Genomic DNA, 25,177 nt, shown 5'->3' with positions numbered 1-25,177 from the left:
TCTTTGCAAGGCCTCCTGTACTCAGACTTGCAGGTCCACTGTGCAGGGTGCTTGAGTATTTTCAAGCAGGAAGCTGGGACACTCCCAGGCTGAACGGCTCCAGAGTGGACATCAGCCAGGAGTGGCGTGGTGGCGCATGTCTTTAATCCCACCATCGGGGAGGCAGACACAGCCAAATCTCTGCCTCCAGAGTATATTTTGGGCAGTGCCTTTTATGATTTGTCTTTGGAAGCCACATGCCCTCTGTCGCCTTTGCGCTTGGTATGTGGGAGAGTTCCCTGTGAGACTTGTCATGAGGGAAGGGTATGAAGACCATCTTCTATCTTGAAGCCTCTGACCGGTCACTTGGCCTTTCCCTCATCAGGCCCAGCAGTAATTCTGCTGAGTGGTCCGGTCTCCTTGATCCAGACCAGGAGCTTCTGAATGCGCAGCCAACTCCTCTAGTCACCGTCTCCCCGAGCTGTGCATGAGCCCTCCCCAGCTGAAGGACTCTTAAATGGTCAGAAAAGCCTAAAGATGCAGTGTGGATTCAGAGACTGCCTCAGGCGCTCAGTGTACTCTCAGCCTCACCAAGGCGTGACTAGTACTCTCTCCTCCTCCGGCTTTGGAACCATAAATCAGGATGCAGTGGGGCCCCAGAGGAGCCACCCCCATAATCTCCAGACCCTCTGCTTCATCTGCTCAAGGTGACCAGGGCAGGTCAGAGGGGATACATACCTCCCTGACCCCTTGATTCATCCAGATACCCAAAAGCTCTGTAGGTGGAAGTGTTGTGTTGTCATAGTAACAGGAGCCATGGAAATGAGCACAGGCTCCTGCTGGCCAGGGAAGCCAAGCTCTTAATACTCTATGCTTCTCTTTGAGAGAGCATTTTCGTGGGGCAGGGTGGGGGTGGCTTTGGTCAGACATCCAAAGGCTTTATGTCAGGAGCTGAGGAAATGCTCTTTAATTACTGAATACATGAGCTCAACCCTAATCAGAGAGGTTGGCGGCATCTGGGGGTTCTTAGAGGGAACCAGATGTAAGTTGAGTGCCTAGGCAACCTGTTCTTCTCAAGCTAACACCTCTGGGCTGGGATCCGTGGCTAAAGCGCCTGCTGCACAAGCACATGTCACCCCGGTGTCTGCAAGCTCAGCACACCAGCGTGGGGGCAGGAGGCTCACGGACCAGCAAGACTGAAATGCAGAGCAGAGAACAGGAGACCCTGCGTCAAACAAGATGGGAGACAAGGACTGACACCCAAGCAGGTTCTCTGACACCCTCATGGTGCATGTCCTTCCTCCCTGTCCTGGCTGGTGTCTGTCAACTTGACACAGGCAGGTACAGTCATCTCAGAGGAGGGAGCCATGGTTAAGAAAATGCCTCCATTGGATCAGGCTGTAGACAAGTCTGTAAGGCATTTTCTTTTTTTTTTTTTTCTTTCTTTCTTTCTTTCTTTTTTTCTTTCTTTCTTTTTTTTTTTTTTTTTTTTTTGGTTTGGTTTTTCGAGATAGGGTTTCTCTGTATAGCCTTGGCTGTCCTGGAACTCACTTTGTAGACCAGGCTGGCCTCGAACTCAGAAATCCGCCTGCCTCTGCCTCCCAAGTGCTGGGATTAAAGGCGTGTGCTACCACGCCTGGCTTGGCATTTTCTTAATTAATAATTTTGTAGGGAATGCTCCTGCCCATTGTGGGTGGAGCATCCTGGGCTGGTGGCACTAAGTTCTATTAGAAAGCAGGCTGAGCAAGTCATGGGGAGCAAGCCAGTAAGCAGCACCCCTCCATGGCCTCTGCATCAGCTCCTGCCTCCAGGTTCCTGCCCTGCTTGAGTTCTTTCTTTCTTTCTTTCTTTCTTTCTTTCTTTCTTTCTTTCTTTCTTTCTTTCTTTCTTCCTTCCTTCCTTCCTTCCTTCCTTCCTTTCTTTCTTTCTTTCTTTCTTTCTTTCTTTCTTTCTTTTTCTTCTTCTTCTTCCTCTTCCTCATCCTCATCTTCCTCATCTTCCTCCTCTTCCTCTTCTTCCTCTTCCTCTTCTTCTTTTAAAGATTTATTTATTTTATGTATATGAGTACAGTGTAGCTCTACAAATGGTTGTGAGCCTTCATGGTGGGAATTGAATTTAGGACCTCTGCTCCCTCCAGTCAGCCCTGATCACTCTGGTCAGCCCCGCTCGCTCCAGCCCAAAGATTATAAATGAGTACACTGTAGCTGTCTTCAGACGCACCAGAAGAGGGCATCAGATCTCATTAAGGATGTTTGTGAGCCACCAAGTGGTTGCTGGGATTTGAACTCAGGACTTTCAGAAGAGCAGTCAGTGCTCTTACTTACTGAGCCACCTCACCAGCCTGGCTGAGGCATTTAATAGTAACAAATTAGTCTCAGAATCGCCATTCCAGGAGCAGGGGCTGGGAAGGAAAAAACAAAACAAAACAAAGGGATTTCTGCTTTTATAAACTCATTCTGTGTAACTGAGCATGACTTTGAGCTTCTGATCCTTCTACTCCCACCTCTGGAGCGCTGGGTTGGAGATGGATACCACCATGCCCAGTTTATGCAGTGCAGGGGATTGTCCATGGGATGCCATGCACACTGTGCAAGAACTGTACCATGGCACTGTACTCCTCCATCCCAACCCACAGCGTCCCCTCTAGACTGACTCAGTCTCTGTCTCTCTGTTCCATTTCTGGTTGTACCATACGAGGGTGGCACAGATCCACGCTATGTACTGGTGAGTTAGGAAGGCTGACATTCCATAAGTGAACGAGATGATGCCGAAGGAGGGACCAAGACAATCAAAAGTGATAAGGTGGTGGCAGGGTAGAAGGCCTTGGACGAAGGGCCATTTTATACTGGTGTTTACAGTGGGGAAAGGGGTTGAGGAAGCAGGGTTGAGAGGAAGGAGAAGGCCTCTCGAGGCACACGCAAAGGCTTACAAGAGGAAAGAGCCTGCCGCACCAAGGGACTGACTCAGGGTGGGATTTGAATTCTCCACGTGGAGAAGGGCGTGGATGGGGAAGAATGAGCCAGGCAGGGCTTCAGCAGTCCTGCAAGCCGCAGTGAAGAATTAGGTCTTATTCTAAGGCCGACGGGAAGCCACTGGGGTTAAAGGTAAATTGGTTCCATGTGCATCTGAGAAGGCTGCTATCCTTGAGCGAGAGAGGATGTCTGGGAATGGAGGGGTGGGTAGGTCGATGAGAGAGCTGCCAATGCAAGTGCGGCAACAGCCGAGAAGCCAAATGGGTCAATAAGGGGATCTGCAAAGGACCCATAGCAGGTTACCTTGGTAACCATGGCCAGATGGACCCCAGGAGGTGATGTCATCGGAACCCTGGTCCCAGAGATGCCTGGCAGAAAGAACCAGGTTGTTTCCGAGTATCATGAGCATATGGCAGACCCAGATTTCAGCCTTGCCATGCCAAGAGCAAAGCTCGGCCTTCCCCAAGACAATTGCAGATTACCAAGGAAGAGTTCTTGATTGGCCTTGGTCAAGTCACATGACTACTCCAGACCAAGCCTGGCTCAGGAGGGCCTACTGCTATGGGAGCTGTGGTAGACAGCTCCAGTAGGTGCCCACAGAATGCCCACCATAGCACCCCTCCAACCCCGGATTATTGGCAAACTCGGAAGGCTCGTGAGTCCTCGGAAGCCATTGGTCCTCGTTTTATGGCCCACCCCCTGGATTATTGGCAAACTCGGAAGGCTCATGAGTCCTTGGAAGCCATTGGTTCTTATTTTATGGGCACAGAAGAAAAACATGTCTACTCTGTCATCTTAGAAGATGGGAGAATTCTATGGAAGCACGATGGTATCAGACGAACCAAGAAAAGGACATCATGGTAGACTGAACCCTAGCCACCCAGGCAGTGGGCACTCGGACACAGCTGAGGAAAGAGAAGCTGGCAGGCGTTGTACTTTCTAGCTGCGTGGATGGACTCACAGTTCTTTCCAGATGAGGCCTTGTTCCTGGGAGGTGGTTTCTTTCCTTAACTGACAAGCTAGCAGACAGATAAGGCCAGGCATTAGCTGCACAGCCAGTCTGAGCTTCAAAACCAATCAGCGGCGAGCATCCAGTCGCCCAGGCTCACGCTGGAGCCAGCCACCGTTCTAGCTTCCGCCAAAAGGACCAGCCAACACAGAGAGGGCACCCCCTGCATCCCGCTTCTCTGATGAAGCTGCCTGAGACTCCTCCTTCTCAGAAGGCTTGCGAGTGCGGTCCTGAAGCTCAGAAGAGCCTTGGAAGACAGGAGAGGGCGGGTCAGTGCCTTTCCCCCAGATGATGGTTCTGAGATGTCCGTATGGACTCTAAAGATTCCAGTCATCAGTCCGGTGTGAAAGCAGATACCTATAACCGGAGTGGTGGGAGGTTTGCCTCCAGTTAAGGGCAAGCCTGGAGGAGTTGGAGGAGGCAGGGAGATGGGTTGGTCTGATCAACATACATTGTATACATTTGTGAAATCATCAAAGACTTGTGTCTGCTCTCTAAACAAACTCGTCTCTAACTGAATAGTGTTTGGCCATTAGTTTACCATAAGAGAGGCTGGGGTTTCTTGTTTTCTGTTTTTCCTCCCTGGGTTAGGTGGCTAGGGATGTAGCACAGGCTAGGAATGTGAGTGTGGGAGTTGGGTATTGCTCTGAGGTGGGCTGGCCGCATTCATGCCCTGTACTTTACCACCCCCTGCCTGGATCTGGCATGACACGTGGCATGTTTTGTCCAATGACGCTTGCCAGCACCCTGTCAACAGAGACACGGGTATTTCCCCTTGCTCTTTTGGTACCCATGCTATCCTCACAGAAACATGCCTAGGGCATCTGGAGAGCATCCCAGAGCAGCCCTCCAGGGGAGACGCAAGAGACACCCACAGGGAGAGAGGAGGAAGAAAGACTGGCTGTCCCAACTGAGGTCGCCAGATACCAACCAGAAAGACTGGAAACTGTGTGGGTGAATCCAGCTGGGGCCAGAAGAATTCCAGCCAGCCTTCAGACTCAGGGAGGCAGCCACAGAAAGAAGAGTTTTCAGCCACTGAATTTTCCCAGCACTTGTTACACAGCAGTATTGTGGCAACCGGTACCTGCTACATTTGTATCCTGCAGAGACTGCCTTCCTCCTTCCAACCAATGTTTATTGAGCAGTTACTATGTACCTGGGTTACAGCAGTGTGTAAACCTAGACATAGTTTCTACCCTTAATTTTTTCTAGCACTGCCCTTGGTACCATCAGGCATCTAGAGAGACAGAAGTTCAGTAAGAGGAGACTAGTTTCGGGGTCCCACGCACTACGGGCAGATCTGAGAAGGTCTCCACAGACCGCTTCATGAGGATTTCTCTGCTTCCCTTGTTAACTGGTCCCTCTGCCACTGTGGGAGTCACCTCCGGTAGAAGCAGCTTCCTTCCCCGTGATGGGGATCCGTCCATGGTGACGTGTGTCCTCAGGCTGGCCTTGAGTCACTTACGGAGAGTGAACAATTCTCGGTGTGTTTTTTTTGTAAGGCGAGAGGATTTATGTATTGCTAAGTTTGATGTATTGTTATAAATTATGCTTTGGTTTCAGGCCTGTTTAAAAAAAAAAGTTCAGTGTTTCTTTGAGTTCTGGGAAACATGCTGTAAATAATTTGGTGCTTCTTGGCCAGCAGTTCCTCTCGTAATATAAAGTCGTGTCGGCATCTATATCTTCTTATATCTTAAAAATACCTATTTCCTCTCCTTTCTCACAGCAGGGGTGGGGAGGGGAGAAGAAGCGAATGGCATTTTCTGGGTTCTCCCGGGTCTTGGAGGAATCTGTCTGTGTCCTCCAGGCCTGTCTTTCTGCTCCCGGCTGCCTACCTGACTGAGGTGACCTGCGACCTCAGCATTCAACCCGGTGCACTCCCACGCCCTCTTCCCCTTCAGTGTCCATTCTGAGGACACTTGTTTGTGGCACACTGCTGTGACGAGCCATGAAAGGGAAGTGAGCAACCCTGCGTCAAAGGTGGTGGGCAGCTCTCCCGAGGCTCCCCGTCAGCTTGTCCTCTGGCAAAGTGCTTCTGTCTACGGAGCTGCCTCACCTACCACCTAAGTCCTTACCTTAAAAAAAAAAAAAAAAAAGCAACAAGCTCTAAAGAATTAAAACATATGTTTGAGATCATAACGTAGTTATACCATTTCCCCTTCCATTTGCTCCCATGTCCCCACCTCTTCCTTTTGAGTTCATGGTCTTTTTTTAAAAAACATTTATTTATTTACTTTATGTATGTGAGTACACTGTAGCTGTACAGATGGTTGTGAACCTTCATGTGGTTGTTGGGAATTGAATTTTAGGACCTCTGCTTGTTCCAGTCAACTCTGCTTGCTCAGGCCCAAAGATTTATTTATTATTATACATAAGTACATTCACTGTAGCTGTCTTCAGACACACCAGAAGAGGTCATCAGATCTCATTAGGGGTGGTTGTGAGCCACCATGTGGTTGCTGGGATTTGAACTCAGGACCTTCGGAAGAACAGTCGGTGCTCTTAACCGTTGAGCCATCTCACCAGTCCCCGTTCATGGTCTTTTTAATTATTATATACTCCTAAATACACAAACACAGCCTGCTCTGTCTGTACAATGTTACCCGTACACAACACAGTCAACTTAAAAAGCCCTTAAAAGAGTCTCAATGACTGTTAATGAGTGGCACCTGTTCGACACATCGATGACGACATCTTGAGATAGGGTTTTCTGGAGAGCCACTGAGAAAACTGTGCAGTGCTCTGGCGCCCGATTTAGAATGTTTGTCCTCAGGCCTAACTGTCGATTGCCGAGGCTGCCTCCTGGTTAGGCTGGGAGTTGTTTGGGTGAGCAGTGGCTGGGCCCTGCTCTTCGGCTAGCTCCCAGGTGGGCGCCTCCGCGGATGACTTTTATCGACCAGCAGGTGGCGCTGTTGACAGGCAAATTGGCTCCTGTGAGTACCGAGTTGGAACCCTCCCTGGTTGGATTTGTCGCTAACTGGCTGGTGAGCTGTTGACCTGTCCAGAAGTAGGCAATTGTGTGCCTTAAAGGATATATCTTGTCCATAATCCACGGATAAGTCGATTCTGCTCCTGATTCCCCCACCCCCACCCCCCCGGTTCCCTACTAGTAAGAGCTCTGTCAGGTCCATCCCTGCAGTAACTTTCTTTCTGCATCCAAAGGCCGGGCAGGTCATACAGCTGGTTCTGGGTTAGGACTCAGACCCTTGCTGAAGGATACTGTAGAACACGTTCCCTCTCTCACAGGCTACAGCCGCTGCCCATGGAGGTGGTGACTGAATCGTGCCAGTGGGGAGTCGGAGCAGATGCAGTCCGAGTTGAATGTATGCAGTATGAGCCTTGGTGGTCCATCAGTGAGGGACTTGGGGGACCGTTTGTTAGAGCACCCTAACCTGACCTGCCTGTTCAAGACAGGGTGTGTGAGAGCAGGTGTTGATGAAAGAAAAGAATCCGGGATATCTCAGACAAGGCTGGTTCATCACTGTGAGAGAGGATGGGATCGGGCTAGGGTGGGGGAGGGGCAAACGTCGGATTCAGCTGTGTGGGGGAGTGCAAGGTCAAGGTGATCCCTCTAAAGGCGACTGGAGAACAACCCCAGGCTAAGGGTTGCTGGAGGTTGCCCTTTAAAGACTATCACAGTTTGATGTTGGAGAATGAATTCTATCTATTCAACTCTCACACAACGGGTCTCTTTCCAGGGTACAAGGGAAGCCAAGGCTTTCTGCTGGCAATGCTGGCTATAACAGACCTGGCCACATGGCGCTCAGCTGGCCCCACAGCAGGTGGAACTTCCCTTCTCCTGCTCCAGGGCCCAGCATCTCAGCAGGAGACAGATTGCATCAGCTGTCCCCAGACTGGCAAGAGGTAAAACTGGATCCTTCCTCCTAGATTTGCAGAGTGGTCCAGGCTCAGTAGAAAGGGTTCTTTGGAAGCCTGTTAGATGGGTCAGCCAGGGGAAGTCTCTCTCCTTGGGGGAACCTCAGGAAGGGGGCAGCCATGCAGGCTAACACACGGTTCTCAGAGCCTTGCAGGTAGAACCCAGAACAGGAGCGCCAAGGACGGGCGATAGAGGCAAACTTAGCTTTCTTTGCAGAACATAGGAGCCTGGCAAAAGCGTCAATTTCTCTCTCACAGCGTCATTTCTCTCTCTCTCTCTTTCTGTTTTTTTGAGACAGGGTTTCTCTGTGTAGCCCTGGCTGTCCTGGAACTCACTCTGTAGACCAGGCTGGCCTGGAGAACTCAGAAATCCACCTGCCTCTGCCTCCTGAGCGCTGGCCATTTACATTTCAGTTCACTGAAATTAATTATAATGAAAATTTAAATACAATGGAAAAAAAATCAGTCCCTCAGTTGCATGAACCACATTTTCAAAGTTCAGTGGCTCTGTGTGGCCGATGGTCACCTGGCGGGGTATGGGGGACAGCACACAGAGTGTCACCACCATCATTGTAGGTTTTGTTCCAAAATCTGAGGCAGGGATGCTTTCAAGTAAAGTTGCGGGGGTGGGAGGAGGGTCTTTCCCAGCCTGACCTTTAGGGGCCTGGTGCATGTCCCCTTGTCCCAGCAAGGAAGTTCAGGATCACCATTATACTGTAGCTGCGCTGCCTTTTGAGTCTCTCTCAATCTGGAACATTCCTCAGACTCTCTTTGACCCTCCCCTCCCCACGCCCCACCCCCCACCCTCATGACCTGGACTAGACACTGTTTTGGCTTTTGAGTCAGCGTCCTGTGTGTTCCAGGCTGGCCTTGGCCTTGAGCCCAGTGTAGCTGAGGATGCCCTGACCCTCCCGCCTCCATCTGAGTCCTGGGGTTACAGGCATGTGCCACTGTACCATTTGACCTGGACGGTTCTGAAGAGAACAGGCAGTCACTTCATGGGCCACCCCGTGTGTGTGTGTGCGTGTGTGTGTGTGTGTGTGTGTGTTGTTGTTGTTGTTGTTTCTGTGTGATTAGGTCCAGGCTGTGCATTTTTTATGGGAATGGCAGGAGAGAGAGGTCTTGTCCTCTTGAAACTTTTATTCTCTATGAAAGGGAAGTGCTTTTAAAGATTTATGAGTATGTGTGCATGCCTGCACGCACGTGTGTGTGTGTGTGTGTGTGTGTGTGTGTGTGTGTGGTGTACTGTATGCATGCAGTACCCACAGTGGCCAGCAGAGGCCGGATCTATTCCATACTCTCCCTTCCCTGCTCTTCCTCTCCTTTTGTTTCTTCCCCTCTCACAGCTGACTTTCTATTTTTATGTTCTTTGCACTTGCACACAAACATATGCATATATACACAAACATATGCATACACACATACACACAAAGCACACACATGTACTCATATATATATATATACATACATTCTCATGCACATACACAAACATACACATGTCCACATGCATACATATACACATATGCACATGTACAAACATTTACACGTATACACATGCACACATACATTCCCATACATACAAACATAAACACATGTATGTGTGTATGTACACATGCACATACATGCTCAATGCACATATGCATATACACATATAGTCACGCACAAACATGTACACACATATACACACAAACACATACACACATATATTCTCATGTACACACACATAAGGACATATACATATGTACACACATGCTCACATATACATGTGCATACATGCACACACATACATATATACATGTACATACACATATACACATGCATATGTATACATGCATACATACATTCTCATGCACACACATATACATGTATGTGTGTATGTACACATGCACACATGCTCAATGAACACATATGTACACACATACATGCACATACAAATACATACATATATACATGTACAAACACATGCACACATACACAAATTTTGTTTGCATGTATGATAGGAAATCTACAGTATTGCCTTTTTAAAGACTGGCATATTCCCCTGCTGTGGAGACCTCCAGATCCACCGACTTCACTGCAAATGTCCCACTTTCGTTCTTTAAAAAGACTATTCCATCATGTGCGTGGCACATTCCTTTTCTCCATCTGGTTGTGGCCCTGGTCTCTTCCCTATCTCAGCTATGGATAGAGCATCAGCATTGATCATGGAATGCTGGCTTGGACCCTTTGTGTGGTGGCATAGCTGGTCCCCAGGGTAGCTCTGCCTGTAGGTTTTTGAGGAACCTCCAGGCTGATTCCCATAGTGGCCACTTCAGGCACATTTGCACCAGCAGCACACAAGGGCTTTTATTAGAACTTGGTCTGTGTGGTTGAAGCCATCCCCAGCAGGTAAGGGCACTGGCTACTCTTGCAGAGGTTTGGTTCCCAGCACTCTCATGTGGGCTCACAACCTCTGTCACTCCAGTTCTAGGTGATCTGATACCTTCTGGTCTCTGCAGGCAGTAGGCATTAATGTGCCATATAGACATACATGCAGGCAAAATACTCATACACATTAAAAATGCACCCCCCCAAAAACCCTAAGAAATAGTATTGTGGGGAAGATCTTTGAGGCCTTCCTTCCTTCCTTCCTTCCTTCCTTCCTTCCTTCCTTCCTTCCTTCCTTCCTTTTTGAGACAGGGTCTCACTGTGTAGCCCTGGTTGTCCTGGAACTCACTACCTAGACCAGGCTGGTCTTGAACTCACCAACTTCTGGCCTCATGGTTACCTTCCAAGTACTGGGACTAAAGGTGTGTGTCACCACACCTGGCTGGGGCTCCATCTTTCATGAATCATCAAACATTCCCATCACCCATTCATTTACACATGTGAGAACCGAGTTGTTCTTTGCTGTTTCATTAAGTGGGTTGTAATCTGTTACCACCGACATTGATTTTGATGCTTACATTGCCTTGCTGGGTAGTGAGGCTTCCTGTCTCTCGACTTCTTTGATTCTTTGAGTACTCCTTGCTTTCTGGAACAACATGGTCCTTTGTTGGAAGGTTTATTGGCATCAGGCCTCTCAAGGGAACACTGTTTCAACTGAACAGAAAACATCTAGAACAAAGGTCTTGGTGTATGTGTGTGTTTGTGCACAGGTCTGTCTGTCTGTCTGTATGTTTTCTGTGTGCATGTGTGTTTGTATTTGTGTGTGTATGTATGTATTGTGTGTTTGTGTATGTGTATGTATGTGTGTGTTTGTGTGCACGTGTGTATATGTGTGTTTGAATGTGTGTGTGTATGTGTTTGTGTATTTGTGTAGGTGTGTTTGTATATTTGTGTGTGTGTGTGTGTGTATGTGTGTATGTATATGCATGTGTGTTTGTATACATGTATGTGTGTTTGTTGTGTATGTGTATGTATATGTATATATTTATATGTGTGTATGTATGTATGTGTGTGTATTTGTATATATATGTATGTGTGTATATATGTTTGTGTGTGTGTTTTCTAGATGTCCTTTCTCTAGATGAACGTCTCATGAGTGAAGGACTCCCTCTCTCACTATCCAGCTCTGCCAGTTCGCCTCTACTTCTCTCTTCCAGGGATGGCTGGAGCTCCATCACTATTCTTAGATTTCAGCCCTGGGCTGTTGTAAATATTTCCTTGTTGCAACTTCCCCACTGGTCATCCTGGCTTTCCATCTCACAAGGATGCTCAGGTGTGCACCTACCTCATGCGCATCCCACCAGGGTTTGGATTTGCTGTTGTGACTGCTGCTCTGGTCCTGAGTGCTCTTGGGACAATAGAGTAGACAGGATGAGTCTTTCCTTCCGGTTACCTACGCTGACCTGTCAGGGGGCCTGTCTTAGAGGCCTTTGGGTACATTTATTTAATATTCATAAACCGCTTCTCCCCAGCCCCCTCTCAGAGGTCAAAGCCATTAAAAGGTTCTTGACAATCATGCAAGAGCATTCAGAACTGGATGGCTGATTCCAAGGGCCTTGTCGTTTATCTGCCTCCTCCCCCGCACAAATCCACGGGAGGAAAAATGTTGCAGCTGAAACGAACCCCCATTTGCTTTCTATAAAGAGGAAAATTAGCTGCTCTAATAATCATGAATATTAATGTGCAGCCAATTTCACTCAATTAAACTGATGACTATAATTCTGCCTTCGCACTTTTTCTTTAGCAGTTCATGGGGGCCATTTCAGTGACACTCAGTATGGGGGTGCCACAGGCTTGGCTTAGCTCCCTCACTCATCACTGGCTCTTGTGCACATTGGACAAACTCTCTCACGCGTGACAACTGAGCCCTCTTCCTGGTTTGGAGCCAGGATGTGTCGTTGGCACCAAGAGCTTACAGGGATTGTCCAGCGTACTGTCCTGTAAGCGGTTCCTGTCTGTCTGTGAGCCACAGTGTCCCTGGGTGGTGTGCCCAGTGCCTAGCTGTTCCCTGGCTACGGTGAATGAGTTAACAAGGATGTGTCTCCCAGGTTAGGGCACTGCCCCTGAAAGCAGCGCATTGTAAGAAGACCCTGAGCTGAGTGATGCTGGGTTTGGTCCCACTGGTAGCTTCTGTCACTTGGCGTGGCGTTCATGTGCAGAGAAAAGCATTTCAGGCCAGGGGAGGAAGCAGCACTGGCAGCTGGTCAGGGCTCTCCTGCATCTCAGGCCTCTCCAGATGCCTCCGCAACTTTGTAACAAAGTCCTTATTTGTTTCTTTTAAAAATTTCTCAGTGTATTGTTTAAAAATTGTGTGTGTGTAGCCCCCTTCAAGAGTGCAAATGTTTGTAGAGCTTAGAAGAGGGCATCAGATGCCGAGAGATGGTGGAGTTTCACTTGGCCAAGAGCTGTCTGATGTGGGTGCTGGTAATGGGGAACAGGAGCATGGCCCTCTGCAGGAAGGGCGAGGTCTCTGATCCTCAGCACGCCTTCTTTCCATCCTCCACTCTTATTCTCAGTAATATTAGTCTAGAGCCATTTCTGTTACCCAGGGAGCTGCAGCTAACACCACAGCCAAAGGACACACCTCTGTTTGAGGCAAGGTTTCTCGTTGCTTCAGTTCTGTGCTGGTTTGAATGAGAATGGCCCCCACAGGCTCAGCTCTGAGTACCAGGTCCCCAGCTGATGGAACAGGTTTGGGAAGGGTTACAAGGCTTGTCCCTGAGAATGTGTGTCACCTGAGTCGGGCTTGGGGGTTTCAGAAGCACCACTCCCAGCGTTCTCTCTGTAAAGTCTCAGCTGCTCCTGCAGCCATGGCTTCCTACTACCACCATGGTGGATTTGAACCCTCTGGACCCTCAGCCCAAATAAACACTCTCTTTGATAACTCTCCTTGGTCATGGTGTCTTATCACCATGATAGAAAAGTAAGGAACACATCATGGCCCATGGTCTTCTGGGTGGTTCTCTTGTTTCTGTCTCCCACCTCAGTGAAAGAATGTTGGGATTTCAGACATGCAGCCTCCTGTCTGGTCATTGATGGTTTCTGGGGATCCAAACGCAGGTTGTCAGGTTTGCTTGGCAAGTGTTTTTATCTGCTGAATCTCTGAAATCTCCCCACCCCCACCCCCAACCCCCAACCCAGCTAAGATCTCCCTGTGTAGTTCAGATTGGCCTTGAACGTAATATATCATTCAGATTGGATTCAGACTCACAGTTGCCCCGCCTCAGTTGACCAGGCTTCCTTGGGGTGACAGGGACATGCTGCCATGTTTGACTAGGACAGTGTGTTGAGATGTAATGAGAGAAATTCTGGGCAACTCAGTGAGATTCTGGAGCTGTGACTCGGTGCCTGGATCTGGGAATTCTGCTTCACCCTGATGAGCCCATTTCCCCTGATCCCCAAATAATGAGAGTATGATGTGTCTATAGAAAGATAAAGAGAGGGCACACACAAATACACATTACACACACATATATGTATGTATGTGTATATATGATTTATTTATTTGGTTTTTCAAGATAAGGTTTCTCTGTGTAGCCCTGGCTGTCCTGGAACTCACTCTGTAGACCAGGCTGGCCTCAAACTCAGAGATTTACCTGCTTCTGCCTCCCAAGTCTAGGATTAAAGGCGTGTGCTACCACTGCCTGGCAAGGGGATATGTTCTATGGAGGTATAAGGGAAGGGGATGTTTCAGCGGGCCCATGCCAAGGCTTCCCTTCCCCTTGAGGGACCAGCCACATGGTGGTATAGTATAGAATAGAGTTCATTCAGGGCATGGGGAAGGGAGTTAAGAGGGTAGTGGAGGCAGAGAAAGAGAGAGAGAGAATGAGAGAGCTAGCTAGCTAGCTAGCTAGAGAGAGAGAGATAAGTAGAGGAGTAGAGGCTGGCCATGAGCAGGTGGAGAGAGGGGGAAGGGAATGGGGAAGGGGAGAGGGGACAGAGAGGGAGCAAGAAGACAAGAGAGCGAGGAGGGGGCAAGCAGCCCCTTTTATAGTGGGTCAGGCCTCCCTGGCTGTTGCCAGGTAACTGTGGAGTTGAGCTTAGACAGAATGCTAACAGTGTGGGTACATCAGGCGGCCTTGAGACCAAATGTGCGTTGGAACTGTTTGGTGAGATGCTTCAAAAGTACAACCCAGGACTCAAGCTTACACAAAGTGATCAACAATAAAATCCCAGGGGCTGGAAGGCTGTTCCCTCCTTCCCAGCAGGCTTTAGGAAACTGAATTCACATTGATGACAGTCCTCTGTTGGTGCAGAGAACAAACCCAACCCCACCTCCCCGACTCCACTTTCTGGGGAAGCTAAGGATGCAAGCATTAGTGGTAGTTGCCCCTCCTTCCTCTCCCATCCCCTTTCCCTTCTCCCTCGCTCCCGCCCTCCCTTCTCAGATCCGCCCCCACCTCCAGCAGCCTTCCCTCATTACAACAGTCTCCTCCCTCCCTCCGTTCTCAGCCCCGGCCCCATTGCATCCTTTGGAGCTTTCCATGGTCCTGAAATCAGTTGAGCATCTTCCTATCAACTGTTTACAAAGGCAGTGTGAACAGTCTCCTCTCCCTGGGCGGTCTCCCCACTCTCCTCAGCGTGGTGGAAGGAGAATAAATTCTCTTCTCCTCGTGTTGCCAGTGCATTGGTTGCCATAGCAGCAGAGAGAGCAGATGAAAGCTAGGCTCTCACCTAAGTGGAATTAAAAGCCACCCTCTTGGGGGAACAAATGGCTCCAGGAGGACCCTGAGAACTGAAGAGCATTAGTCTATTATTGTTTTTATTTTTTACTCATTCGGTAGGGTGGGATGAGGTTCTGGGAAGGAGAAGAGGTGGGGGTGGGGTCCATAAGGGCTTCTTAGGGTGGGAAAATGCAAGACAGTGATACCAACAGGAACGATGATAACTCACAGGGCCACTACTCTTAAAAAAAAAAAACGGTGACAGATATTTCAGAATGCCAGTGGAGTATATAACCATGGGCTTTGTGTGTGTGTGTGTGTGTGTGTGTGTGTGTGTGTGTGTGACCAGAGAGTACTATGAAGTGACTTGAATGTTGTCTGTAGGAAGCTTCCTTATTGCCTGGGACTTCTAGGTTAGGGGAATGCCTAGACCATGGCACTTGCTCCTCCCCCATCACTTTCCTCTTTCTCTGCCTTCTCCTCCTCTTCTTCCTCCTCTTCCTTCCCCTCCTTCTCCTCTGCAGCCTCCTCCTCCTCCTCCCGAGCAAGCTCTGGACCCCACCCTTAGTCACAGTGACAGTCTCCAAAGCCAAGCCTGGGTGAGGATCATTGCTAACTGCAGGGCTGTCTTCTTGGGTCAAGGTTACTGCTGGGGGCAGCATTCAAGACCTTATGGTGGCCAGAGAGTTGTCTGTCATTATGTCTGACTAGAGAAGGATTGCATTCAAGTACAGCAATTTCTCTTTTCTACCAGAAGAAAGGGCTGTGGCTATTCACTCAATCACAATGATTAATTTCCTGTCCTGTAGACCACAGACCAGCCCAAGAGAGTGACTGCCTGAGTTATCTACATTTTACAGACGAAGTATACAAGGCCCAGAGAGGTGAAGTAGCTCTCAGAGTTCACACAGCTAGGAAGTGCCAGAGTTGGGACTTGAACCCTAGGTCACCTACCATTCCAGGGAACCCAGCTTGCTTGAGGCCAAAGAGCAGGCACTCTTGGGACTTTGCCAATCAAGGGCATCTTTGGATCATAGAGACCCACAGAGAGAAAGGTTTGCATCTGGCTCCTCCTGCACTGAATGGCTGTGGGCCTCAGGGTCACAGGGGAAGCTGGGCTTCATGCCTGTTATCTGGAAAGGATGGGTGGGATTTCTCACCCACTCATGTGCCACAGGGCTGGGTGGTAATGTTGGCTTGAGAGTTATTTTTATAGCCCATCCCCCAGATGCTGTGAGAGACAAGAATACGAGTCACTGATGACCAATAGTTGTGCTATTGTTGTGGAAGGGAAAAAATTCTCACCAGCTCATCTTTGGACAAAGGTCTACAGATACCTAACTAATTAGGGGATGAGTCCTCCAGTTGGTTCTCTGATACCAAGTGTTCATCCCTGAAACCAAACACACACACACACACACACACACACACAAATACACACACACACACAAATACACACATATAATTAGCATTAGACAGATCAGCGGGTTGTATTTATATATTTGTGTGTGTGTTAAACAATAGCATTCAAAGAAAAAGAGATCTTGTGTTTGAGGGGGAGTGAAGTGGGACATGGGTGGCAGATGGAAGGAAGGGACACAGGAGGGGTTGGAGAGAGGAGAGAAATGGAAGGGGGAAATAATACAATGTCTTAATTGAAATAAATTTGAAAAGAAATCCATAAATGTAGACTGAAAAATAACAAGTGAACCTTCAAAATAAGATTTAAACTTTTTTTAAAAAGATGTATTTATTTATATGGGTGCTCTATCTGCATGTTTGCCTGCACACCAGAAGTGGGCATCGGATCCCATTACAGATGGTTGTGAGCCACCTTATGGTGGCTGGGAATTGAACTCAGGGCCTCTGGAAGAGCAGACAATGCTTTTAATCACGGAGACATCTCCCAGCCCAGATTTAAACATTTTTAAAGTAAAACAATGAACAAACAAACAAACAAACAAACAGAAGGGTCATCCAATCAGAGAGGTCAGGTCAGGTTTGTCAACTCTCAGAGCAGAACAGGAAGCAACTAAGTCTGGCCTGGAGATGGCCCAGGTGGTCAATGGGCTCATCTGGTCAATGGGCTCATCTGGGGACCTGAGTCTAACAACCCAGGATCCATATGAAGAAGCCAGGCATGGTGGCCTGGAGTGGGGTGGAGCAGGGTGGGGAGGGTCTGGGGGGCGGTGCTCACTGCTCAGTCAGCCCAGCCAGCAGGGAGCTTCAGGCTCAGTGAGGGACTGTCTCAAAACATCAAGTGGAGAGTGATGTAGAAAGACACCCAAAGCCTCCAGGTGGTCCCCTCAGTGTGTAGCTCTGAGGCCATGGAGGCAGGGGACAGCAAGATGGGTGGCTGGGGATGCTGAGTGTCTGCAATCGTGCAGGACCTAAAAATCACCTCTATCAGTCCTGTTCACCTCCTGTGCTTAGATTGTAAATCGTAACTATTCACAGGGTGTCAAAGGTTAAGATGTTACACCAGGAGGGATTTAAAGGATGCAGCCATCACAAGTCTGTGGAGGGGAATAACCACTGCATAAAAATAAGTAACTTGGAATAAAGTGTTCTCCAACAATAACGGCAATCTTGGCTCTAAATAAGAATGACTTATGGGCTGGAGAGATGGCTCAGCGGTTAAGAACAGACTGCTCTTCCGAAGGTCCTGAGTTCAAATCTCGGCAACCACATGGTGGCTCACAACCATCTGTAATGGGATCCGATGCCCTCTTCTGGGGTGTCTGAAGACAGCAACAGTGTACTCATATACATTAAATAAATAATTTTTTTTTTAAAGAATGACTTAGAACAGGGCTGGCACGAGGGTGATCACAGCCAGGCTGAAGGTTCCATTCCCAGTCCAACATGGTGGAGAAAGAGAGCTGACTAATTCAAGTTGTCTTCTGATGTCCAAATGTATGCATGCGTACACACACAGGTAAATGTGCACACACACACACACACAGATAAATTTGCACATACACATGTACACACTGAGAAATAAATGTGCATAGAAACACTGACACATGCACACATGAACACACGCGCACACATACGCGCACAGGCACACATACAAACGTGCACACACGCGCGCGTGCACACATGTACGCGCACACACACATGTGTGCACATGCACACACATACGCACGCACACGCGCGCACGCGCACACACACGCACACACACACACACACACACACACACACACACACACAAGAAAACCATATAGAAAAAGAATAACGTCGAAGAAGGAAGCAAAGCGTTGGCACCACACACTGCTTAAGCCAACACTGGTTCCAAGATTTGCTTTATGAGCAGCAAGGAGAAGATGCCTCAGGTAGGAAAGTTATCTCATGTGCACCTGAGGGAGCAAGGTTGATCTTGTTTTGTTTCTTGTCATGGTTTGAATATGCTTGGCCTAGGGAGTGGCGCTATTTGGAGATATGGCCTTGTTGGAGGGGGTGTGGCCCTGTTGGAGTAGGTGTGGCCCTGTTGGGGTAGGTGTGGCCTTGTTGGAGGAGGTGTGCCCTGTTAGAGTAGGTGTGGCCCTGTTGAAGTAGGCATGGCTCTGTTAGAGTGGGTGTGGCCTTGTTGAAGTAGGTGTGCCACTGTGGGAATGGGCTTTAAGACCCTTATCCTAGCTGCCTGGAAGTCAGTCTTCCCCTAGCAGCCTTCACTCGGCCTGCCTGGATGCTGCCATGCTTCCTGCCTTGATAATGGATTGAACCTATGAACCTGTAAGCTAGCCTCAATTAAATGCTGTCCTTATAAGAGTTGCGTTGGTCATGGTGTCTGTTCGCAGCACCTAACTGAGACATCTCCCAAAAGGTTTAAGAGATGAGTGAGAGGTGTGGTCAGGATAGAAACACAAACAACACAGCCACAAAGACAGTTAGATGCATGGAGGCCACCTGCCACTGCTCTCTCCAAGATACTGCTACCTGCTGAGAAGCCCCTGAGACATTCTGGAGGAACATCCTAATCTGCACATCACCTACAGGCTGGCTCCAGACACCAGGAATGGACTGGCGGGGGATGGGCCTTCCCCTTTTATAAGTAGACTCTCTTAGTAAACCAGAGGGCCTTGAACAGAATCATGTCTTGGCTCCATTAATTTCTCACTGTCTAAGTCTCTTTCAGCCCCAGCCTGCCTCCCAGCTGTACCTGGTCCTTGTAAGCCGTGGGCCGGCTTACAACAGGTGTAAGAGTGCCAGCCAGGGATGTTGCAGAATCAATACCGTGTTCTTGTTACAGAGGCCATGAGATTGATAGCAAGGATGCAGCTATGGTTGGATATAACTGGGCTCCTGGGCCTCACCCAGTGAGGAAAGGATTCATCCAAGGCCAGGACAGGTTCATTCCTGCTTCAGTGTGAACTGCTGGGGCATCCTGGTGATGTGTCTCCCCCTCCCTACAGCATCCATTCAGCTTTCAGTTCTGCCCACCTAAGCCTGAGTCTCTCGGGTCCTCTCTGAGCCCTGTTCCAACCGTAAAATAAGCCAAGAATGGCTCCCACCTTGTGAGGTTCTCATGAGGCTTCTAAGATGGGAGGAGGGGATATAGCAACCCCAGTCTGAGTTTATGACTTTTGCCTCCAGCAATGGGCAGAAACTTTCTATTTCTTTATGGCTTTTTGTCCCCAGGAATATGTCTCCTTGTTTCTGCTGCGTAGTTTGTTTTGGGTATGCAGAGGGTCTTTCTGGATCCTTACACCACAGAGGAGGTTGGACACCTAGTCTTACCCCAGCCAATCAATAATTCGGTTATGTCTCTGCTTATGGTCAGAGATCCCGATCCCTACCAGAGGCAGGGGACTGGACACCTTCAGACCAAGAGAAAAAGGGAGGAGAGGAATTGTCTAATGGGACACCCAAAACTCACATAAAACCCCAATCTGTTAGAGTCTGTGGTGTTCCCAGCTTTGGGTCCTTGTCTCTACCTGAGAAAAAATTTTAAACACCAGAAGAGGGCATCAGATCCCATTATAGATGGTTGCGAGCCACCATGCGGTTGCTGGGAATTGAACTCAGGACCTCTGGAAGAGCAGTCAGTGCTCTTAACCACTGAACCATCTCTCTAGCCCTCTACTTGAGAATTCTAACACCTGCCAAAACCAAACAACCAAACAACCAAAAAACCCAAGCCCCATCCGCTCTTCCTATTATGATATCACGGAGTGAGGATAGATGTATCAGCCCCACACAAACAGAAGCATTTGTGGAGATGTGGAGGCACCAGAGAGAGAAGGTCTGCAGGGCTCCAGCCCTCTCCTCTGAGGTCCTAGCTGCCTGATCAACCTCACTGCAAGCTGAATGACGGGGGTGGGGACAGCTGGACTGCTTGGCTAGCTGGTTCTCTTCTGGGTGGCCAAGGCTGTGGGCATAGCCGTTATTAGAATGACCCATCGGAGGCTCCATTGACTCCCCTCCCTGTTCCTTACTTCCTGCGTTCTGGGTGTGTGAACAGACAGACAGATCCCTGCCCTGGTCATGTTTGTATCAGCCTGGAATAGAAGATCAACAAATAAACAGCGGTGGACTAGATGATTTGCAAACCTTCATAGTTCCCTAAAAGGGAGGCAGGCTGCTGAGCTGCAAGGGAGAGAGGGGACTTTGGGTGGGTCTGCAGAGGCCTCTCCAAGGAGCTGACCCATGAGCAGAGGCCTGAAGTGAGAGGAAGATCCCAGGTGCAGACACCTGAAGGCTGGAAGTTTCAGAGAGGGCACATCACAGACAGTGCCCAGCCTGGGGCAGAGCTGGGAGTTCCCGGTTTCCCTGGGCAGAAAGAGGAGTCCGGTGGGTGAGGGAGTCCGGGCAGGAGATGAGTCTGGGAGCATGGATGTATCAAATCCTGTCAGGGAAAGAAATGAAGGCGTTAAGTACCACGGAACATCATTTGCTGGAGCTTTGGAGTTGGGAAAGATGTGAGATCCAATTTATATTTCAAAAGGAAGGACTCTGGGTGTGTTTTGGGCCAGAGGGCCTGTGAGAGCAAGGGTGCGGGTCAAACAGCAGAGAGGAGCCCTGCCCCCTCCCTGCCCCCAAAGTAGGAAATGGCTGGAAGTCAGCTGGGCTCATTAGAGATTCGATTAGATTGGGGGTAAGAGTGGTAGCTTGGCCTTGTCTGTCTTGATGTAGCTCCTACTCCGTTTTAATATTAGCCTTCTGATGATGACTGATAGTCTCGCTCATCTGGGAGAGCAGGCAGCATGAACTGTGACAGAGACCCCCCATCCCCTTGACTCAGGAGGAAGTGATGTCAGGAAGCTGGGTTGTTGCCTGGTCACTTGTTAAGGATGCAGGCTATATCTCATGCCCTCGATCTGGGCCCAGATCCTCTCTGAACCAGGGAGTAGGGTCAGAGGAGGGTTCTGAGGACCACAGGTGTCAAGGGGTCACCACGTGCAGGGTGTGGGGGATGAAGTAGAGGGGTGAGTGGTAGTGTTGCATTGGAAGGGCCCTCTCAGCTGTCCCTTCCCACCCCTCCAAATTCTGTTGGGCTAAACATTTATTGAGCACCTACTGTCTACCAGATGGTTCCCCACTACTAAAATTAACATGTTTCCAATTCACGGAGAAGGTCCCTAAGCCAGCCCCGAACACATAGAGTTTATAGGGTTGGCTTTTTCTTCCTTCTGCCCCAACCAGATCATCGGCACCTGCTTCTGGCTTGTGTTAGAGTTTGGTATGAGAAGATAGTTGATTTAGCATGAAATTTTATGTGGCAGGATAATTTATCGAGGTATTAATTTGTGTTCTGTTTCGCTACAAGAAAGGATGAGGACAGATGGGATATTGGAGAACTCTCCTCTCTGCTGGGTGCAGCTTGGAAGAAGGAAAAAGAAGGGGAGGGGGAAAGGGAAGGCCGGGTCTGCCTCAACAGGTGCTCAGTCACTGCCTGCCTCTCTTTCTCTCAGTGGAGAGGAGTGGCCGGCCGTCTGTGGCACAAGTGTCTTGCCAGAGTCCATCAGACACTGCCCTGCCACCAGGCGCTGGGGATGTGAATCAGCGAACAGAATGTTTGCTGTCTAAGCAGGAAGAACTCACTTTGAGCTCCTGCACCCATGGACATACTGGGTATTGCAGTCTACACCTGTCATCCCGGTGCTGTGGAGGCAGAGACAGGAGGGCTACTGGGTTTAGCCATTCGATGAGCTCCAGATTTAGTGAGAGACCCTGTCTTGAAAACTAAGGTGGCTTAGTCCTTAAGAGCATTTGCTGCTTTTGCAGAGGACCTGAGTTCAGTTCCCAGAATCCACATGGTGGCTCACAACCATTGGTAATTCCAGTTCCAGGAGATCTGACACCTTATCTGGACTGTAGCACCAGACACACACACACACACACACACACACACACACACACTCACACACTCACACACACCACACACACACACACACTCACACACACACACACACTCACACACTCACACACACCACACACACACACTCACACACACACACACTCACACACTCACACACACCACACACACACACACTCACACACACACACTCACACACACACACACACACACACACACACACACACACACACACACACCACACACACACTAAAATAAGTATTTATAAATACCCCGGGAGTGGAGAGATGGTTAAGAGGACTGGCTGCTCTTTCAGGGGGCCCAGGTTCAGTTTCCAGCACCCACATAATGTCTCACAACCATTGAAACTCAAGTTTCAGACCATCTGCTGTCCTTTTCTGGCCTCTACAGGTACCAAGCACACATTCAGTGCACATGCATGAATTCAGGCACATCTTCACACACACACACACACACACACACACACACACACACACACACAAGTGAGACACACAGATGCTTTAAAAACAAACAAAGTCAAACCCAAGGTGAGCCAGGGAGGTGGCTTAGTGGTTAAAGCCAGTGGAAACAAGGATTTCATCTTGGATCCCAAAACCCGTGTAAATACCAAGCAGGAAAGGCAGTGGCTCTGTAATCCAAGCCCTGAAAGGTGGGAATGGGCTCCCCGGAGCAAGCTGACCAAGACGAGCCATATTAGCAACATCTGCGTTGGAAGGGGAGACCCTACCTCAAAGAATAAGGTGGATTTGGAGCCTGGCCTGTACATGCCTATGCATGCACATACATGTGAACATGCATGTACATGCTTGTATACTGCACGCACATATGAAAAGAAGGAAAAAAATCAAGGCGGAGAGAGATAGAGGAAGACACCTGTTGCGTGCTGGGTATGCGGTTCAGCTGGCAAAGTGTTGGCCCAGCAAGCCTGAGGCCCTGGGCTTGAGTCTCACACTGCATATACCAAGTGTGCCGAATGACTGTCACCCCAGCAGTCAGAAGAAAGGGAAGGGAGGAACAGAAGAGCAAGGTTATCCTTGGCTATGTAGTGACTTCTAGGCTAGCCTGGGTCACATGCAAACCTGTCTCAACAAACAACTGTACAGTGGTGGTGCACGCCTTTAAACCCAGCACTAGGGAGGCAGAGGCAGGCAGATCCCTGAGTTCGAGGCCAGCCTGGTTTATGGAGGAAGTTCCAGGACAGCCAGGGCTACAACAGAGAAACCCTGTCTTGAAAAACCAAAACCAACCAAATAAACAATGCCCGCAAGCAAAAATAAAACAAAATGAAAAATTAAGTCAGAAGTAAAAGCAGACACGTGCTTTGGGGACCAGTAAAGGACAGAGACACCATCTTTACTGTGGAGTTGCAAAAGTGTGGCTTCTAGGCCTCTGCTCTGAGTTGACGTGGAGGAAGGATGCACCCAGGCTGGGCTGGCTTAGCATGCACAGCCTGTATTTCTCTTTGCAGCCAGACATCGCTCACTGGGAGATAAAGTCATTTAACTAAGACTGTTTTCTGGCTGGAATCGCTACAGATGATTTCCTGTTTGTCTCCTAAGAAGACTGGGCGACAGTCCCTGGCCTGCCAGCCTTGGGCAGGCTGCAAGACATTGATCTTTGAGCGGGGAGGTTCTGCGGTGGGTAATGGAGTCGGTCTGTGATCCAGAGGCTGTGAAAGCTCCTTCCATTTGATTCTGGCCCTGATATGAACTCATGGGCTTTACAGGAAGCTGGGTAGGAGCGATGGAACCTGGAGGATTCTTCTGCTCGCAGAGGTCTGCTCTGCTGTCTTGTCATGATGTCGCTCAACAGAGAGGGAACAGGGACAGAAATTGCGATCATGAACAAATTGCAACAAAAATGGTACATTTGCCTGCACAGAAGGGTCTGGAAACTTCTTCTGTAAAGACCCCATAATAAATATCTTCAGCTGTGCAAGCCACATGAGTGTCTCCAGGGAGACAGCTCAATTGGTTGGGTTTTGCTGTCGTAAGGATCCGAGTTCAAACTCCAGAACCCTTATAGGAAACGGCATGGTGGAGTATACTGGTGATCCCAGAATGGGGGAGAGAGTGGCAGATGGATCCTGGGAGTGCATTGGCCAACCTGGTCCAATCCGTGAGTTCCAGGCCAATGAGAGCTCCTGTCTCAAAAAACACAAGGGATGTGTTAAGAGAGATGGCTAAGCAGTTTAGAGCATTTGGTTTGGTTCTCAGCTCCCACACAGTGGCTCACAACCACATGTAATTCCAGTTGTGATTTCATAGGACACCAGGAACACGTGTGGTGCACATATATAGATACAGGCAGACACATACATAAAAAGACTAAAACAGCCAAGGTGGACAGTGAAGGACACGGACACACCCCAGACGGCTGGCTGGATTGGGTAGAGTAGCTGACTTCAGCTGGTCAGATCACACTCCTTACCCTCCTTCCTTAGAGAACTGGATTTTAGTTCCACCCAGCCATAGGTTCCCAAGTTCCCAGGACCACCGACTCACCTCCTGCCTCCTGCTTCAGGGATGGGTTCTCTCTCTCTCTCTCTCTCTCTCTCTCCCCCTCCCTTCCTTTATTTTATGTACATTATAACTGACTTCAAACACACCAGAAGAGGGCATCCGATCCCATTACAGATGGTTGTGAGCCACCATGTGGTTGCTGGGAATTGAACTCAGGACCTCTGGAAGAGCAGTCAGTGCTCTTAACCACTGAGCCATCTCTCCAGCCCCCAGGGATAGGCTTTCATTGGTTTGATTGAGGCAATCAAAACAGTCCGTTTGTCTGAATACAGTGGTTGGTTCAGGGTGGGCAAGAGGCCTCAGTCAGAAAACCCTAGTGAATATCATGGCTCAAGCACATCAGACAGGAGGAGTGAAGCCCAGGACTCCATGTCAGCTTCCTTTTGTGT

General features: G+C 49.1%; 1 long non-coding RNA gene across 1 annotated transcript in view; it reads left to right on the top strand.

The window, feature by feature from the left end:
- The first annotated feature begins 6,751 nt into the window (after positions 1-6,751).
- Positions 6,752-25,177, top strand: part of 1700069L16Rik (RIKEN cDNA 1700069L16 gene) — a 32,349-nt gene continuing 13,923 nt past the window's right edge. Inside the window, exons 1-2 of the long non-coding RNA NR_033216.1 lie at positions 6,752-6,893; positions 7,659-7,824. This is a non-coding gene — a long non-coding RNA (RIKEN cDNA 1700069L16 gene). The remainder of the gene's footprint in view (positions 6,894-7,658; positions 7,825-25,177) is intronic.

Source organism: Mus musculus, chromosome 5 (assembly GCF_000001635.26).
Source record: "Mus musculus strain C57BL/6J chromosome 5, GRCm38.p6 C57BL/6J".
NCBI lineage: Eukaryota > Metazoa > Chordata > Mammalia > Rodentia > Muridae > Mus > Mus musculus.
This window is presented reverse-complemented; position numbering and strand designations above follow the sequence as displayed.